The following is a 19569-nucleotide window of genomic DNA, read 5'->3' on the forward strand; positions in this document are numbered from 1 at the left end:
TTAACAACCCCATAGGTTCAAGTGCAATCGGCCCAAAGTACACTTTGAGAAGAAGCAACAAGTGCCTTTAGGAACTCAAAGCCAGTGGGAAATCTGATGGGGAAACTGAGCTCACTGTGAAACCAACCTCAGACTCTCAGGTGATAATATGTACTTGGGGCTCCCTCGGATGGAACTAGGAGAAGAATGTGGTTCTGTTTGTAATTTCTTGCCCCAGCAGGGGAATGCTTTATTTGTAAGGCAATAAGGTCAAGGTTCCCTGCATAGCCTAAGTAAATATTCTCCTTCTCACCACCACGCAAACAAGTCCAAGGCACTTTAGATTACAAAAGCTAAGAAGAAAGAGAAAGGAGGAAAGATGGAAGAGAAGGACATTTTACAGGAAAAAAGCAAAAGAAAGGTAATAGCGCTCACATAAGTAGGATGAACTGTGCGATCAATGTTGAATAACTACAGGATCTGTTTCAGAAGGCATGCTCTCAGCTTAGCCAGCATATGGACCAGTAACCAAATAGTCAAAGGTAGGAATTACTCATTGTCTCCCTCAGATGTTCTGCGGGGTCCATAAGGGTTTAGAAGGATGGTCTTGTTCAGAAATCTTAATCCATAACGAATTGTGGAATGGGATGACATCTCTGTGAGATCTTGCTGATCAAATTCTTCTTCAGCCACTCATATGGCTACTAAGGGTTTGTAAATTCTGCCCTGAGTCAGGCTATTACATTAAGAGCGTCTGCCTTTGACTCAGGTCATAATCCGTGGGGTCCAGGGATCAGTCGAGCTCCCTGCTCAGCGGGGAGTCTGCTTCTTATCTGCCCCTCATCCAGCTCATGCTCTTTCTCTCTCTCTCTCTTGCTGTCTCTCAAATAAATAAATAAAATCTTAAAAAAAAAAAAAGAATGAATCTTACTGTTGATATTGTGGTTCCCATTAAACTAATCTCCTATGCAGTTCCCACATATTAAACACACAAGGAAATAGCTTGACTTCTCACCGTTAACAAGGGAATAACATATAGCTTTAACTTCCTCCAGTTCTTGAGTGCTTTGTGTTTTATAAAAAGCTGCATTTGAAGGCAATTCAAAATGTTGGCCGCACCCTCTTTTCTCAATGGAGAGTGTGGAGTTAGGATCCCTGAGGATGTTCAATTGCCTTTGAACCAGGTGATTGTGAGCTAAACATGCTGAGGTTGAAGGTAATATGCGGTAACTAACACGAATGAGATTTTAGAAACGAAAACCCTAAAACTGATTTCTGAAATGCAGCTATCACACATCGGGGGTGCAAAGCCGACACACACAGCTCTTCCTGCCGCATCCCTTTCGGTCAAGCACAAGGTGTTCCCCACAAGAACCCAGGGAACAAATCTCCAGCTTTGCTAGTATCTCATTTCAGCACAATTTTAGAATCTTTCGAAGGCCCACCTTCCCTGTCCTAGCCTCACTGCCTAGGCAGTGAGCAAGACAAGCCAGCAACACTCAGGGAAGGGCGGGGACAAGTCGGAAAACACTCAGTGAGGCTAAGCCACTGCCTGAAACTAACAGGCCTTGCAAGTGGCAGAGATGAGATGAGAACTCGGTTCTCTTAATGCCCAAGAAAGTCCGCTGTGGTCTTTGCTCCTACGGAAAGTTGCATTAAGTAAGCACAATCATTAAGTAAGCAGAAATCTATGGGTTATGATTTAAAGGTGGCACGAATCTCTGACCTATATAATTCCCACCACTCTAAAGCATTAAGGAAGTGTTTCAGTGGGTTGAAGGATTAGTCACTTGAGAGAATAATTACAGAAAAGAAATCGGCCATGGTGTCAGATCACTGTTCAGTTTACCCCGCTTTTGCTAACCGCATATAGAAACACTGAGGAAAGAAGCCCAGACTGTCCCACGGGGGGCTAGGGGGCTGAGGAAGATAATGAGTACGAAAAAGCAATGATGAGAATGAGGGTCCAGTCCTTTTCCAAGAGAGATGGACAGTCAAGAAGGTAAAATCAGGTTTTCACAGCTAGTCTCAGACAAATACACTTTTTGAATCAAGCCCTTGTCCCAAGGCCAGAATAAAGCACTTTGTGCCTTTGAATGTCCTAGGATCAACTTGGCCCCTCTCCGAGTTTTTCCTTAGACCAGGAAATAACAAGTTAGTTTAAATGCATGTGGGCTATGCAGAAAAGTTAACAATAAAGACTGTCCTCATTTAGGAAGGAAGGAAATCTATACAGGAGTTTTTTTTAATAAGCAAATCTAATAAATAATCTTCGAGGTCCTCATGCTAACTTACACAGTAATCATTTTCTGACAAGTGATAAGTTTGGTTCAAATCCACCTTCACCACCTTGGTTCAAATCACCTTCATCACCTGATCTTAGGCAAATCAGTTGAACCTGTCAAGCATGGAGGCGTGGGCAGAGGCGTGGAAACACAGACAGGAGGCAGTAAACAGAAGGTGTAAAGCAGTGGAAGCTACAAGTGAGAAGAACCCACGAAATGGAAAAATGTCAGCAGGACTAGTAGATGAGGAAGGGGGAACAGGTAGAGAAAGGAAGAAAAGGAGACCCTGAGTCCCAAATCTGTCAGGCTTTAAGAATTGCCCCTTGCAGATGATAGGAATTCAGCCCCTAGTTGGCCCCATAGCTGGGTGCCTTATACAGTGAGCAACCTGCACAGCCTTCCATGGAGGCCCCGGGCCCATGTCTACTAGTAGCAGGGACTGGCACTAACCTTGACAAACCTGAGATCCCAGACCCGTGTGCAGAAGTGAGGGAATGTTGAGCTCCAGACAGAGCATCGTTGCCGTGCAGCACGACATGCCTAGTGCTACCAAAATTTGGATTTTCATGTGAAATCTGCAGTTTGTAAATGTTGGCGGGTGGGGGGGGAGAGGGGGAGGGAGAAAAGAATTGCCCTTGGATATGCAGACCCAATGTGCTGGCAAAGTAGGCTCCTGTTCTCCTTACCTTGTGGTACATCCTTAAAATAATTCACTATTAACAGAGGCAACATGACAGTGTCTATAATCCTTATAACCTGGAAAAGCCCGCTGCTGTAACTACTATTACTACAGTGAAGCACGTAAACTCACAATACGTGCTTACTGTCTGACAGTTGGCCCATTTAATCCTCACAACAACTCCGTGAGGTAGGTATTATTACCTCTGCTTTACAAATTAAGAATGGTTATGTAACTTACATAAGACAGTTGCTATAGGAGTTAAACTTCTGGCATTTTCCTCTTCCAGCAGCTTAGCAGTGGCAAGCTTACCGCGGGGAAGCTTTCCGAAGAAGGATGTTAAACTTTACCCTGACTACTGAAAGGAACAGGTTTTGGCTTGTTTTTGAGACTTTGAACTCAGCTCCAAAACCATGAATCCTTCCAGGGGTAAGTAGTCTTGGAATATATTGCAAATGTCATTCAAATACCCATTCGAGCAACAGGCAAAAGATTTAAGAGCATTTACTGAAGGGTGAGTTTTCATCAAATATCATTTTCTTCTTGTGTGTACAGTTTTGTGTCTGTTTCACCAAGGAACGAATCCCAAGCACAATAAAAGTGAAGCCCTTCGAAGCCCAAAATCTGCTCATGCACCAAATACTTTTCCAGGGTGTGGGACGGGGAAGGCAGAAAAGGCACCCAGAACAGAAATTTCATTCAAGTTTTTATTCCAGCTCTTTCCACCTGAAACGCATCATATCCTGTCTTGGCCAGTACCCTCCATTCCCTGACTCCTTGCTTCTTCCTAGAAACCTGCTCGATTCAGTCCCATCTGAAAAGAAAACCTTCATTGTCAGGCTCCTCTCTCCCCTTCCCCTGAGCACCAAGCCTCTACTTCCTCTCTGCTCCCTCACACTGCCTATTCCGGTGTCCTCAGGCGTCCACCCTCGCCCCTCTGCAGAAGTGTCCTTGATACAGCCGTGGATGACCTTTCGCTGGGCAGCCAGCGACTTCTTTCCTGTCCTGTTCTAACTTGACCTTTCTTTACATCAGACACTGCTGACCTTCTCCATCTTCATGAAACCCCTCCCTGGAATTATACACATCCTGCCAACTCTCCTAGCCAACTGTCTTCAGTTTTGGGGTTTTTTTTATTGGTTTTCTTCCCCTTAGGGCCCTTTAAATGCTATTTATTCCCAAAGGGTGGTACTGGGATAACTTTTGGGAATGAGGGGAAAAGGATCAGCAACAGCTGCAGGTAAGTACATGCCTTAAACATGGGGAAGCATTAAAGGAAAACCCAATATTATGCGGTATTAGAGGGTCTTGCAATGAATCTACTGTGAATATTTTCTGCAGAGGACATAGATTATTATAAATGGCCTTTTCTCAGAGGAAATCAGTTGCTTTAATTGTTTCATTCCTTCAAGGGACAATGTCAAAGTTGTTGAGCCCCAAACTGCTCAGTTTGATCATTTAGCTTACATGGAAAATTTTTTCCTAAAGAATGCAGAAAGGAATTTCTATAAAGCAATTAATTTATCCTCTTTTGCCCAGCCGAAAGCAGCAGCAAATGAGCCTGAGCTGTTTCCTGTCAGTTTAATAATAAACACCCCAGCCCTCTCTTGCCCTCACATCTTGAGCTCCATGTGATCCTCAAAATACGGTAAATGCTTGTCCGGGACACAGGACAACTTAAAAGGTCCTTAGCTTGTGGAATCCTGCCGAGAAGTTCTGACGGTCCCAAGACGTGATTCCTGCTTATAAAGCCTGTGGTCAGAAATAAGGGAGAGGGACATTGGGCCAGTGGCAATGTCATAAAATTTTCAGGGTGCTACAAATTGTCTTGAGGCTATAATTAAAAGTAACAGCATGTTCTCTGAAAGGCCCAAATAAACGTGGCAGAGGCAACACACTCTAACCCACCAGGGACAGAAAAGAAGGGTTTGATAGTCTACATGACACATTTTTTAAGGAAAGTGTATTGAGGCTGTCAGATGGGAGCTGACACCGGATAAAAAACATCACTGACTTTTCTCTTTCATTTGCCTTTGGAAGTAACAGACTGTGGTCCGAGGCAGGCCAAGTGTTGGGTGGACACTTGTCTTTGCGCTGCTTTAGAGTTGGCTGGCAGAGAGAAGTCACCGAGGCAAATTTGGGATGAGATGAACACTGTGGTGAAGGAAGTCCTGACCCCAAAAGTCATGCCATAGGGTTATCTCTGGACTTGAAAGCTTGCCATCCCTTGACGCTAACCCAAGATCCTGGGCAACTTCCCAGCAGTCCTACTGTCAGGTAGGAGAAGTGATTACAGCAGAAATGGCAGTTACAGAGACAACCAGGCACCAAGACAGAAAGGAGAAGATGGGGCACTGAGTTTCCCCCAGGACAGTGTGGCCTCCCTGCTCTGTGTAATCCTTCTCTGGGAAGTCCGCATTCGGTGTTGTCCGCACCAAACTCTGGCACCTCGAATGAGGTAGCAAGATCAGGCCACAAATGTCCATCTGTTAAGGTGATGATGTTTGTGGAAAGTCCCTACTTTCCAGCGTCAGTCCTGCTTCCTCGGACAGCAACCCTGCATTTAGTAACATTATCTCGGTAAAAATGCAGCTAACTCTGTGAGTAATACCACACTAAGTCCTTACCAGCCCAAACCAATTCATGTTGAAGATGGAACAGCTGGCGGCTGGTTTTGAAGGTGATTGGGGGAGAAGAAAGGTACAGTTAGAACCCTTGGAGACCATGTCTGGACGAGAATCCCAGAACATGCTGGAAATGGGTGCAGCCAAGGAGGGAAGGGGACAGGAAGGTGGAGGAGGTCTAAAGGCAACACCACTTATGTCCCCATTTTCTTCAGGCCCTGATAATTGAATCAGATAAAAGGGGAAAAAAGAGCTCTTTACATAGGTGAACAGTGTTTCTTTGAAAGGAAGAAATGTGAAATCGACCAAATAAATCTGGTAATAAGCCAGGCCATATGATGCTAGAAAGTTCAATGTGGGAGACCAAAGAACAGGGCAATGTTAATGTTTTATTTAAAAACGTGCCTACTGGGGCGCCTAGGTGGCTCAGTCGGTTAAGCAGTTTCTCTGGTTTAAGAAGCATTGTTCCCATCCTACAATCTAAAATAAATTTTGAGGGGTGTCTGGGTGGCTCAGTTGGTTAAGCATCTGACTCTTGATTTTGGCTCAGGTCATGATCTTAGATTCATGAGACAGAGCCCCGCGTTGGGCTCTGTACTCAGCGTGAAGCCTGCTTGTCCCTTCTCTCTCTCTCTTATAAATAACTAAAATCTTAAAAAAATTAAAATTAAAAAAATAAAAGATGCATACCCAGGCAAGTGTAGGGAAAAATAACCAAACAAGGGATGAGTCCCTCTGGGGGTCCAGGGACACAAGCCCAAGGTAGAGGCTGAGTGTGGATGGACGGAACGCCTCACTGTTGGTGTTCCCCAGAAGAGACACCTCAAATGAGGCGCTTTATCCCCCGACTAGATTACCAGCAACTGCACTGTTCCCAATACAAGCTTCCTTTTCTGAAGACATTGGAGTTTTAACCCAAACTCTATACAGCTTGTTTACTCAACTTCACTTGTGTTTTTTAATTTAGAGAAGATCAGAAAAGAACGTTTTAACACAATTTATATAGAGACATGGAAGGGAATTAGAAATATTTTGGTTTACTTATAAATGATAATACTATCAGGAGAAATTAAACTGGAAATACTTATTTCCCCAGAGACTGCCACATTTTTTAAACAAAGATTTCTCTGCCATAAAACTAGGTTGAATATTTTAAAAATGACAAATGGACACCATAAAAGGTTTTTTTTTGTTTTTTTTTCAAAAGTGCCCTTTTGGTTAAAAGATTAGCAAATTCAAGTAAATTCTAGAAGCTCATTAACTGGCCATATTTGACTAATTTACCAAATGTGGGAGCAGTGAAAAGATATAAAATAGCAGCTCATGATCTGTTTCTCCAGCTGACTTTAAAGAGACACTAAAAACAAACAGTGAATTCAAATTAATAGTATCATAAACAAGGAAGTACGTTTCTTTCTATACTTCAGGTGTGAAATTTATGTGGAATTATATTCTATTGTGGCTGTGTAAAAATATTTTTACTAAGTGTCAAAAGGAGAACATTTAAGTCACTTAAAACTTTTTAAATACTCAATAATATTCACATGTGATCTTCAACGCCAATTAAGAAATCCTAAATTCAGGGGCACCTGGGTGGCTCAGTTGGTTGGGCTTTTGATTTCAGCTCATGTCATGATCTCAGGGTCATGGGATCAACCCCTACGTCAGACTACATTCTAGGCATGGAGCCTGCTTGGGAGTCTCTCTCTCCCTGCCCCTGTTTGTCCCCCCCCCCAAAAAAAGAAACAAAAGAAAAGATAAAAAGAAAAAAGAGAGAAAAAGAAATCCTAAATTCAACGCTCAAAAGAAAAAAAATCTCAAAAATCTCATTTTTTCTGTGGCTCCATCCTTCATCCAACTTCCCTGGACTTGTTGAAAGACTTACTTAAAAAGTGGTAAATTACCTGTGAATTACACGCCTTCAATCTCTGGATTCAACAGCAAGGCCACTTAGAAAATGGGATCATTTCATAGGTATATTTTGAAGGTTTCAAACATGTGTTTGTCCTTCCTTCTACCACAAAGAAATCACCCCCATATTGAACACCTAAAGGCAGTTTCTTGTGCCTCTCCCGCCTCAGTCTGATAAAAAATAGATCAATAGGGATCATTTGGGGATTGCCCTTTTCAGTTGTTTGTTTGCCTAAATTGTCTGAGCAGTTATCTCCAAGTCCCATATTAGGTTGGTAAAATGAGTTTAAAGTTTTAGCATCTATATCTTGATGTCATCCAACTGACCCAACAGATCTTGGACGGCATCCCTATTCTGCCGGTGACCTGGAATTGTGTGAGGATCAGAGATATTTGGGAAAGTATCTGGTACCTCACACTGAGTAGATGCAAATAGAGCCAGTCTATGGTAGGGAGAAGGGTAGGAGTCAGCCTTATTGGAGGGCTCTGCGAGAACCCTACAATTTCTTCACTGCTTTTCAAGATGCCTAATGATTTCAACACTGGAGATGTATTATGAATATTTTAAGAGCTGCCCATTTGAAAAAAAAAGAAAAGAAATATCCTGCAAAGCTAACAACCCGTGCTGTTAGCTGAAGACGGCCTATGGTCTGAGTGATGCCTTAGGGGTCCAGGACCTCCAGCAAAGTAGCCTCAAGATGGGTGAGCCAGAATGATAAATCCACCTGACAAGTGGGGGGAGGGTGCCTGCAACACTTCTGAGCCACAAACTCCCACAGATGGGTGCAAATATTAGCTAGTCTTGAGAAACATGATGGAATTCTAGAAAATAACCACGCAGACCTGGGGAAGGCTGCCACATTAATTAGTTTATTAATTCTCTGATGAATATTTACTAAACATCTACTACATGCAACACCCTGTGTGCTGGACTGAAGATTCCGAGGTGGGCAAAACCTACTCTCTCAAAGCTTCCAGTCTACTAGGGGCAAGAGGGCGTTAAACAATCGCACAAAGTTAGGGTTACAGACTGAGATAAATGCTAGAGAGAAAGAGTAGAGAGTGCTCTGTGTGTATAAAAGGCAGTGTCTGATTTACCAAAGTTTGATCTGAGGTCAATTTAGTGGGTCGTGATAAGCATTTGAAAGAATACTATAGAACAGAAAAGAATAGAAAAGATCTAGTACAAGTTAAATATGGTTTCTTGAAGCCTGTTTCAGCGTGTGTGTGTGTGTATGAGAGAGAGAGAGACAGAGAGAGAGAGGAAGAGAGAATATTAGATGTAATGTTAAGTGTATTTCTTTTCATGGATTGTGGTGAAAAAATTTTGAAAGCCAATATTAAAGACCAAGTTGACAAGCCTTGGGAGTACTGGGCCCACAGATTCTTTAAGGATGGACGGTGGTGTTGTATGAAAGGGGGATTGAGAGTCAAAGCGTCCCTTTCACCGACATACTCTTCTAGAGGGTGGGGTGGGGAACACCGTGGGTGTCAGAGTCAGTGGATTTGGGCAATGAGATATATAGAGTAACTCTACTCCCACGAGCACACGCACACCTCATTTCATCTGGAGCCACTTGAGACCTCACGGAAGAAGGAAAGAACATAGCTGGGCAGTTGGAAAGAGCAGTTGTCCAAACTGGGGCTCCCTGGGAATCTCGACATTAAACAAAACATGTCAGTCAGTAAATACGGAACTCTTTGGGGGCCAGTCAGATCTTTCTTCTTTGTACCTAAAATTCAAATGTCCTTGGTTTCAGAGACTAGAACCCAAGACTGATCCCCAGGGCAGCATCTCTGACTCCACATTATGAAGTCTTCCCAGAGAATGAATGTAGCCGTGACCCCACCGGTGGGAACATGCTTTGGTTTGAAGGGGCCAGATGTGAATGGAGTTGTGCACCCAAACAGAGACATCATCTCCCAACATCCCAAACATTCTTCTCCTTTCCATCTGAAAATCAAGTTTCACGCATTATACCACTGAGTTGTTGAAGTCCCTGAAGGCTGGATAGTGTTTTAAGCAGACTGTTTCTAGTTTTAGTGGTGTGGGGGGGAAAGGTTAGAATTTTGAGTTTGAAAATGCATCTCTGTTCACAGCTCATTCCAGAGAAAAATTGTATCAGTGTTGGCCCTCTCTAATAGAAAGATGAAAAAACCAACCCCATAAAAGGGTATTTGTGCTGTGATGAAGGGATTCCACCCCAGGGTTTTCAGACACTGGAAAGCCACGTCTAGCTGTGTTTAGAGTGGAGACGGTCCATCTCTCTTGAAAGTTAATCTGCTCGCCCATCTGAGGTGAAACTAAACATATTACGGCATATGGAAAAAACAATCTCAACAAATTCCACGGCAAGGCCATGGTGAGAACTGACGTCGGCAGGAAGCTGGCTTGCTGGCAGCAGGGGCTGGCAATGACAAGTAGCAAGGGGTTAACAGTATGGCTCTGGCCTGAGCTAGGTTTCCTACACCTGAGTTTCCACCACTGCTTTACCACTCACGACAGCAGAACCTGACCCAGCCTCGGTTTCCAAAACCACACCTTGCGGGGCGCCTGGGTGGCACAGCGGTTAAGCGTCTGCCTTCGGCTCAGGGCGTGATCCCAGCGTTATGGGATCAAGCCCCACATCAGGCTCCTCTGCTATGAGCCTGCTTCTTCCTCTCCCACTCCTCCTGCTTGTGTTCCCTCTCTAGCTGGCTGTCTCTATCTCTGTCAAATAAATAAATAAAATCTTGAAAAAAAAAAAAAAACCACACCTTGCAATAAGAAGAACACCCTTCACCTTTTAGGCTGTTATGAGAATTACAGAACTATAACAATATAATTTAATAATACAAGACATAATTATATGCATATGAATATATAATAATATATAGAATTACATGCATGGGAAGGACATAGCTGGTGTTAATAAGTACAAGAATTAATGTTGGTTTTTTTAAAAGATTTTTTTTAAAGAAAAGGGTGGAATTTAATCTTTATTTACAGGACACAGCAAGAGAGAAGATTCCACGTAGAAATAAGAAACTCACTGAGAGGAGGAGCTTCGTACAGTTTGTACGGTTCGGAATGGGTCAAAGAGAATTTCGTTGTAAAAAGTGCTACAATAACAAAACACATCGAAAAAGAGTTCTTAGTATAGAAACAGTAAGACAAACATCTACCACAGAGTACACAACAAACAACTTTGTGCCAGAGCTGTACGATCTAAAAGCTAAAGGTCCCAGGAGTGCCATCCTGAACTCGGAACCGACAGCCTTCAGAGGTAGTTTCTGGCACAACCTTCTGATCTTGCTCTTCCTCTACAGAGAGATACTTCTCAGTCAAGTTTAATGAACATTGTACAGAGACTCCTTTTCATGGTTTCGTAGCTTCCATATGTCCAAACCTCCACAATCTCCCTTCATTACACTAAGTTCCTTGGTTTCACCTCGTTTCTCAACAGCCTGAAAGATGTTTGAAATGGCATCCAGAAAGAACCAGAATAATTGTGGTATCTTTTGCAGTTAAGAGACTCATCAATGGTTCTATTAAGCCACAGTGAACAACGTATACCATTTGTTCAACTGTCCCACCACTTGTTGAGTTGGTCACATCCCAAATAACTTCCTTTTGTGTCTTAAAATCTGCCTAAGAGAGAACAGCAATGAGGAATGAGACAGTCCACGACTCACAACTTGCTGTATCTGGTCCTGGCGACTATCTGTGATGTTCGATGTTGTCCATGTAGCTTCCTTCTGAATGTTAGTTTTGGGGTGTGTTAGCAGGCTGGGAAAGACAGCAAGTGCTCCTGCGTCTATTACAACCAGAGTCTGTTCATCTGTCCCAGTGACAATATTTCCTACGGCTCTTAGTACAAGAGTCACAATGGGCAATTCAGTAGCTCCTAGAAGCTTCACAAGCTGGGGCACAACTCCTGTTTTCACAACCATTTCAATCCGTTCGTTTGGACCAGCAGGAAGGTAAGAAATGGCCCAGCAAGTATCTGCTAATGCTTCTGGGTCATCATGATGCAGGAGACGAACTAAGGTAGGAAAAATCTGCTCACTGGCATCTAACGGGGGTGCAGGATTCTTGTTGCGACAAAGGTTTGAAAGTGTCCAAGTCCGGTTCCGTGGGTAACCACATGCTAAAGATGACATATCAGGAACTGCAAGGAGAGCCAATAGCGGGTCAGCTGCACTGTACTTGATAACCTAGTCTCGAAAAACTGAACCATCACCTGCAAGGTTTCCTAGAGCCCATACGGTGTTCACTGATGTGGGTCTGGGAAGATGCCAACAGAGAAATGAATACTGGGATAGCATCTCCGTCTACCATAGCCTTGGTCAGTTCCTATGTCCCGGAAGCAATGCTAGTGAGCCCCAAGCAGATTCAAACTGAATGGTCAGTTCTTCTCAAGAAGGACACAGATTCTGGAATCAACCCAGCCCAGATTATATTGTCTATGGGGGGCTATTCCACCCTAGCTTCCCAGCAGCTTGAGTAGCCTGGAGGTGGCTTTCCAAACTGTTGCTATGCCTGCCTTTGACAATGTCATCAACAGACCAATTGGCAGTGCCGTGGTCGTTGTGGTTTCCCTGCAGTGGAGAGGTAACGTCATCAGGAAATCAGCTTACGTTTCTCCTTTTCAGCATCTGGTCAACCTTCTTAGCTTTCCTCAGCTCCACATGAACTTCTATTCAGCGCCACCTCACTTCTGTACTGTCTTTCCCCTTGTTCCTGAATCTGTTAAGGCAGGCAGCTGATGAATTAGCATTCTCGTTGGGGGACATGGTCATGAGACAAAGGCAGAAAGCTACGCAGCTGGCTCAGGCTTCCACAGGAGGCTGCGGGTCAGCTGTCCTCAAAACGTTCACCATGGGTCAACTCAAAGACGGCGTGGCTAAAGATTTTATTTATTTATTTATTTATTTATTTGAGAGAAAGAGAGAGAGAGCACGAGCTGGGGGGAGCAGCAGAGGGAGAGGGAGAAGCAGACTCTCGGCTGAGCAGGGAGCCCGACCCAGGGGGCTCGATCCCAGGACCCTGGGATCATGACCTGAGCCGAAGGCAGACGTTTAACCGACGGAGCCACCCAGGCGCCCCAAGAATTAATGTTTTAAAATAATTATTAGTGATCACATTGTGTCTCTCTTTCCTTCTGGCAGGACAAGAAACATACCACTGGTTTCTCAGTTTCTCCCAGTTTATCTTACTCTTCCCCGGTCAGTGAAGACACATTATACAATTGCTCTTTCTACTTCTCAGCAATACAGAATTTTGAAAAAAAATCATCATCACATTACTATCATTGTTGATAGGCGTGGGGCCCAAATTTCTTCTCGAGGAGAGTCTGGTGCCTGGCACTCATCCTTTTAAGTGGATGGAGCAGGGGAAGAATTTATAAAAGGACAAAGTTGCTATTAGCCCTGAAAGGGATTTTAGAAATATCTGACGGGGGCGCCTGGGTGGCACAGCGGTTAAGCGTCTGCCTTCGGCTCAGGGCGTGATCCCAGCGTTCTGGGATCGAGCCCCACATCAGGCTCCTCTGCTATGAGCCTGCTTCTTCCTCTCCCACTCCCCCTGCTTGTGTTCCCTCTCTCGCTGGCTGTCTCTATCTCTGTCGAATAAATAAATAAAATCTTTAAAAAAAAAAAAAAAAAAAAGAAATATCTGACGATGTGAAGGGTGGGGCTGCCCTTCTCTCCCGAGAAGCAGCTGGTATTTGACTTTGCTCAGAGAAAACAGAACACCTTTAAAAATTTTTACCTATCCCTTCCTTAAATACAGAATAAAGAATATGCTAGTTTCTTCATCTCACATGAGAATTCGATTATTTTTACCAAATCATTTTCCCTTTCCCAAAAAATAAGAGGAAAGAGGAATATTTCTCAAACACCTATACGATAAGCAATTTCCATATAATCTCATTTAATCCCCATAACAACCCTAGGAAAGAAGATTATCTTTTAGTTAACAGATAGGGGAATTGAGGCCCAGAGAAGCTAAGTGACTTGCTCAAAGCTGGTCAGAAAGTGGTAAAATGGGCACCGGACCCCTGTCATGACTCAAATATTCATGTTCACTCCAAAAATGACTTGCTGTCTCCACAGCCCTCACCCTGTGCGATTTTCTTCACAGCACTTAACACCACTCGACATTATATATTGATCCGTGTATTTCATCTATTTCCATCATTAGAACCTAAGTTCTATGAGGGCAGGGTCTTTCTATTATCCCCCGAGTGTAAAACAGTGCCTGGCACATAGTACGTGCTCAAGTAAATGTTTGTCACAGGGCGCCTGGGTGGCGCAGTCGTTAAGCGTCTGCCTTCGACTCAGGGCGTGATCCCGGCATTCTGGGATCGAGCCCCACGTCAGGCTCCTCTGCTGGGAGTCTGCTTCTTCTTCTCCCACTCCCCCTGCTTGTCTCTCTCTCACTGGCTGTCTCTGTGTCAAATAAATAAATAAAATATTTTTTAAAAAAAGTAAATGTCACATGAATGAATGGATGAATGAATTAATGAATTAGTGAGTTAATTAATGAATTAATAAGGAGATATAATAGAGAATTAAATGTCAGATTTTTCTTTAAAGATTTTATTTATTTATTTGAGAGAGAGAAAATGAGTGATGGGGAGGGGGAAAAAGAGAGAAGAGAGAAAGAAGCAGATTCCCCCTTAGCAGGGAGCCCGACACGGGACTGAATTCCACGACCCCAGGATCATGACCTGAGACAAAGGCAAATGTTTAACCGACTGAGCCAGATTTAATGGTAAATAGCATATAACTTTGACAATAAAAAAGAAATTGTACATAATTTTTTTCTAGGTGATCTCATACTTCTATATAATTTTACTCTCTTCAAGAAAACATACATTTAACTGCCTTAATAGGGCTAGTTTATAGATTCTTGGTACAGCTGGAAATGTTGGCAATTAATATGAGGATAGCCTCAAATAGGATGGAGATTATCCAGAAAAGCATTCATTTAAAAACTGTAGTCACAAGGAAACTTCATGAATTAATAGTATTTGTCCAAACCAAATTTATCTTTGGGTTCATTGACTCAATCACAATAATGGTTTCAGTTCAATCTTTTGAGGTTGATTTTTTTCTTGAAGGTGTCTATAAAAGATTGACCTTACCTGTTTGTACCTATTTGAACTTAAACCATCTTTTGGTACTTCCCCCTAAGAATTAAGGCAAAGTTCAGGGATGCCATATTTTTCAAGTATTTTAAAATTTCATTCTAAAGACAGATGTCACAAAAAACCTTCCAGAAAGCAACTGGGCAGCTATATAAATCATTGAATAACCTTTAAGTCTGTGGTTCAATTTCCAGCATTTATCCTGAAGAATCATTCAAAATGGAAAAAAAATTACAATCTATCCTCACAATGAAATGTTATGTGTTCATTTAGAAATGTCATGCAAGAATATTTAGTGACATGAAAAGTTGTTCATACTGTATTTTTAAATTAAAAAGCAGGTTACAAAACAGTCAATAAGCCTGCTTCCAATTTTGCAGAAAACATGCATGTATGTGTGTGAAAAAATATACATATATCAAGCTGTTAAAGATACAGAATTATATATATCAAGCTGTTACAAGTGATAAACTTTTGGTCAAAGAACTAGAAATTATTTCTTTGTTTGTTCATTTTAGAGAGAAAGCAAGCGGGGAGGGGGAAGGGGCAGAGGGAGAGACAGAGAATCTAAAGCAGACTCCACTCTCAGCACGGAGCCCCACATGGGGGCTGGATCTCATGACCCTGATATCAAGACCTGAGCTGAAATCAAGAAGTCAAACACTTAACCGACTAAGCCTCCCAGGCACCCCTAGAAATAATTATTATTTTAAAAATATTTGCTTCATGTGCATTCCTGCTTTTTCTATAATTCACACCCATAGCTTTTGTAATAAGAAGCCATTTTTCACTTAAGGTAAGTCTAGGAAACAGGTCTGTGGTCTCCAGTCTATAACCCTAGCCGCTAGTCTTCAGGATGAACCACTTCTTCTCCTGAATGGCTCTGCATTCCCACACTTCTTCCCCATCTCTCATATAAACATCCCTGGTGATCACGTGACATGCATTATCTATGTGGCTCTACCAAGTTCCCTCTGTAGACTCTCAGAACTGGCACGATTTTCCATAGAAGTTACTTTTGGCAAAAGGCAACAGGGTATGTCTAGCATCTCTTTCAGTTTTCAGAAAATGTGAGGTCACGGGGGAATTTAAGGTCCAAATTTCCCCTTGGTCTTTCTATCTCTTTCCTTTTGAGTGAACCATGAAGCGTGTGGGGGGGTGTATGTGTGTGTGCACATGTGCGTGTGTGCTCTGGGGGACAGGCAGGCTTTGTAAATGAGTTCAGACCTTGCTTTATGTTGTTGTGGTGGCTGTTTTTGACATTTCTCTACTCTTCGTGTTCAGTGTTTTCTCACTTTGTCCGTACTTACTCTTAGTTTTCTTTTCTGAGCACCTTCCTAGCAGAAGACCCAGTGCCAGGTGTATTACATAGGACATGTTGACTAATCACAGAAACATGGCACTCAGTCCCATTTTACAAATGTCTCGTTAAAATGTGTGTTGTGTTCTTTGACTTACGTAGCATTTTCATAGAGATTATATCGTTTGACCCAGTGACATTGGCATTATTCTGTTTTACAGATGGAAAAAAAAATAAGACTCAGGGAAATTACAGGACTTGCACAAGATGCTGCCACTGAGAATTGCAGTGAAGGGGACAGGAATCGGACTTGTTTGCCTCCCCAAGAAACTGTCTTGAAGGTCTATGTTCTCTTCTCACTGCAGTGAGGGCTTTCTGAGTTGTTTGTTACTACAAATGATAACATGAATAAGAAGATTGATATCACAGATTATGAAAATGATTAAAAGGCAAATAAAACAAGAGGATTCCTCAGACCCAGAGTAAACCAGTCATGAAAAGCAAAGTGACTCAGCTTCTCAAAATACTGTCACAGGGGGAAGGTGGGAGCATCACAAGGTTACCCCTCAAGTGGGAGTGAATGTTTTAGAATGCTTCTTTCTCTTAGATAATATCTTGTTTCCTGTCAAATAAAAAATTCTCATTTAATCACTCAAAAGCTGTTTAAAAATATCTTAATCTTCTGGTTTTTCCTCAAATGTTTTTTAAATGCTTGTTCTGAGAGAGAGGGGAAAAAAAAAAAAAAAGCCTGAGCAACTTGGCTCCTTACCAATCTGTGGGTTTTCTAGAAAAGATTCACTTTCACATGGTACTTCTAGTGTCCTCGATTTCAATGAGATTTTAAATTGTTTTTTTTTTTTTTCTACTACCAGCCACCCTGCCTTAAGGGATAAGTATGCCTTGTATTCTTAGCGGCCCCATCTAGAACCTCGGGTGCTTCCACTATACACATCTGGATAGTGCTTCCCTGGTACTCTCCACACCCATAATCCCTGTGACTTAGACCACATGGTTTACATCTATCTGCCAACAGCACAGCAAACCAGGCCTATCCATAGGTTTCTTGACATTTGGTTAATTGTCCCTCCTTCGTGACTGGGACCCTGTGGCAGAGATGGCTAGCTGACCCCCAAAGATTCATGTTCCTCATTCCCAGGGAGGATTTGTTGCTGGAAAGTGATTGCCAGACAAGAACCATATTCACCAGCCCTCCTTGCCTATCAGTGGGCCTTGTAAGTTGTTCTCACCATGTAATGTGAGCAGAAGTAATGTGTACCACTTTGAGTTGAGGTATTTAATGACTGGCTACAAAGTCTTTCACTGTCTCTTCTTCTTGGCCATTGGCTGAATGATGCCAGAGTAACCTAAAAGTTACAAGATGGCCGAGCCATAACGTTGAAGCTGCCTGGGTCCCAGAGCCACTGCTTAGAGGAGAGCCACCTGACCTGTGTCAGTCTGTGGCATAAACATAAAATTTGTTGGGTTATTCCACTGAGATTTTGGGATTATTTGTTATGACAGCTCTTTTACCCTGATTCATACAGGACCTATCAGCCCAGATAACCTTCCTCATGAGGCCTAGATCATTAGGCCTGGATCATCCCTCCTCATTAGAATCCTGGAATTCGATGAGCCTGAATCTGATACTGGTATTAATGGGTTGGAGGTGGCATGATGCTACAATGGAAGTTCTGTCACTAATTCATGCCCACCACCATTTTGGGGGGCTATGGCAGAGACCACTAGTCGCCTATCACTAGTCATTATCCCCTTCCTTCTAACTCAACCCAGGTTTTGTTGGAGGTGGCAATGTGCTGGGCCAATAAAAACTGTATTTACCAACCTCCCTTGTAGGTAGAGGGATCTGACCAAATGTGATATATAGCAAATGTCCAGTTTCCAGTTTCTGGAAGAGATCCTTAAAGGGGAGCAATGTTAGCCAACACACCTCTTTGGCCTTCTGTCTTCTTCCTGCCTTTGATGTTTTTCCAGTGCGTAGAGTTTCAGGAACCACCTTACGACCATGAGCATGAAAGCCACACACTAAGGATGGGACACAAAGACACAAGGTCTGCAGTGGCATCTCAGACTATCCTACCAAGTGTGGATTGCCAACCACTGGAATTCTTGTTATGTAAGAAAAATAAACTCCTAATCTGTTGAAGCCACTGTTTAACGGGGCTGTCTGTTCCCTGCAGCAGCTAAAAGCAATCCTAGCTGATCTAAGGATGATCCTTCTGACACAGCCCGTGTCATGTATCTTCCTGACAGGCTGGTCTTTCTGTCCTCCTTGCTGTATTCTCTTCTTCTACTCACTTTAATTCTTCCCAGCCCAGGACTTAACACTGGACCACAGCACTACCAAATCTCTAAGCCCATAGGTAACTCTTGAGAATAAAGAGCTCGCTGACCCTTTTTCTAGTCATTTTTTTTTAATTTTTTTTATTATATTATGTTAGTCACCATACAGTACATCCCTGGTTTTTGATGTAAAGTTCGATGATTCATTAGTTGCGTATAACACCCAGTGCCCCATGCAATACGTGCCCTCCTTACTACCCATCACCGGTCTATCCCATTCCCCCACCCCCTCCCCTCTGAAGACCTCAGTTTGTTTTTTAGAGTCCATAGTCTCTCATGTTTCATTCCCCGTTCTGATTACCCCCCTTTCTTTATCCCTTTCTTCCCCTACCAATCTTCCTAGTTCTTATGTTCCATAGATGACAGAAAGCATATGATAATTATCTTTCTCTGCTTGACTTATTTCACTTAGCATTATCTCCTCCAGTGCCATCCATGTTGCAGCAAATGTTGAGAACTTGTTCTTTCTGATAGCTGAGTAAGATTCCATTGTATATATGGACCACAACTTCTTAATCCAGTCATCTCTTGAAGGGCATCTCGGTTCCTTCCACGATTTAGCTATTGTGGACAATGCTGCTATGAACATATGGATGCATATGGCCCTTCTCTTCACTACATCTGTATCTTTGGGGTAAGTTTGGGCTCTGGACAACCCTGCAACCTCTCCTCATCAGAATGACGAGAAGGAGAAATCCCCCCCAGCAAAGAAAAGACAATGAGTCTGTGGCCTCTGCCACAGAACTAATGGATATGGATATAACCAAATTATCAGAAATGGAATTCAGAGTAACAATGATCAAGATGATGTGCAGACTTGAAAAAAGTATTAACGAAAATGTTAATGAAAGTATAGAATCTCTAAGGGCGGAAATGAGAGCGAATCTGGCAGAAATTAAAAATTCTATGAGCCAAATGCAGTCAAAACTAGAGGCTCTGACGGCCAAGGTGAATGAGGCAGAAGAACGTATCAGCAAATTGGAGGATGGGTTAGTAGAAGAGAAAGCTAAAATAGAATTTGGACTCAAAAAAATCCATTCTCAAGAATGTAGGTTACGGGAGATTACTGACTCAATGAAACGTTCCAACGTCAGAATCATTGGCATCCCCAAGGGGGTGGAGAAAAACAGAGGTCTAGAAGAGATATTTGAACAAATTGTAGCTGAAAACTTCCCTAATCTAGCAAAGGAAACAAACATTCGTGTCCAAGAGGCAGAGAGGACCCCTCCCAAGCTCAACCACGACAAACCTACACCACGTCACGTCATAGTGCAATTCACAAATATTAGATCCAAGG

The 19569-nt window shown here is 42.7% G+C and overlaps 1 protein-coding gene and 1 pseudogene across 5 annotated transcripts in view; both read right to left on the reverse strand.

The window, feature by feature from the left end:
• The window catches only part of DOCK8 (dedicator of cytokinesis 8), a 219260-nt gene that overhangs the window by 185347 nt on the left and 14344 nt on the right, over window positions 1–19569 (reverse strand). The window lies entirely within an intron of this gene.
• LOC113270186 (importin subunit alpha-1-like) lies at window positions 10388–12353 on the reverse strand (annotated as a pseudogene).

This window comes from Ursus arctos, unplaced genomic scaffold (genome assembly GCF_023065955.2).
Source record: "Ursus arctos isolate Adak ecotype North America unplaced genomic scaffold, UrsArc2.0 scaffold_33, whole genome shotgun sequence".
Classification (NCBI taxonomy): Eukaryota; Metazoa; Chordata; class Mammalia; order Carnivora; family Ursidae; genus Ursus; species Ursus arctos.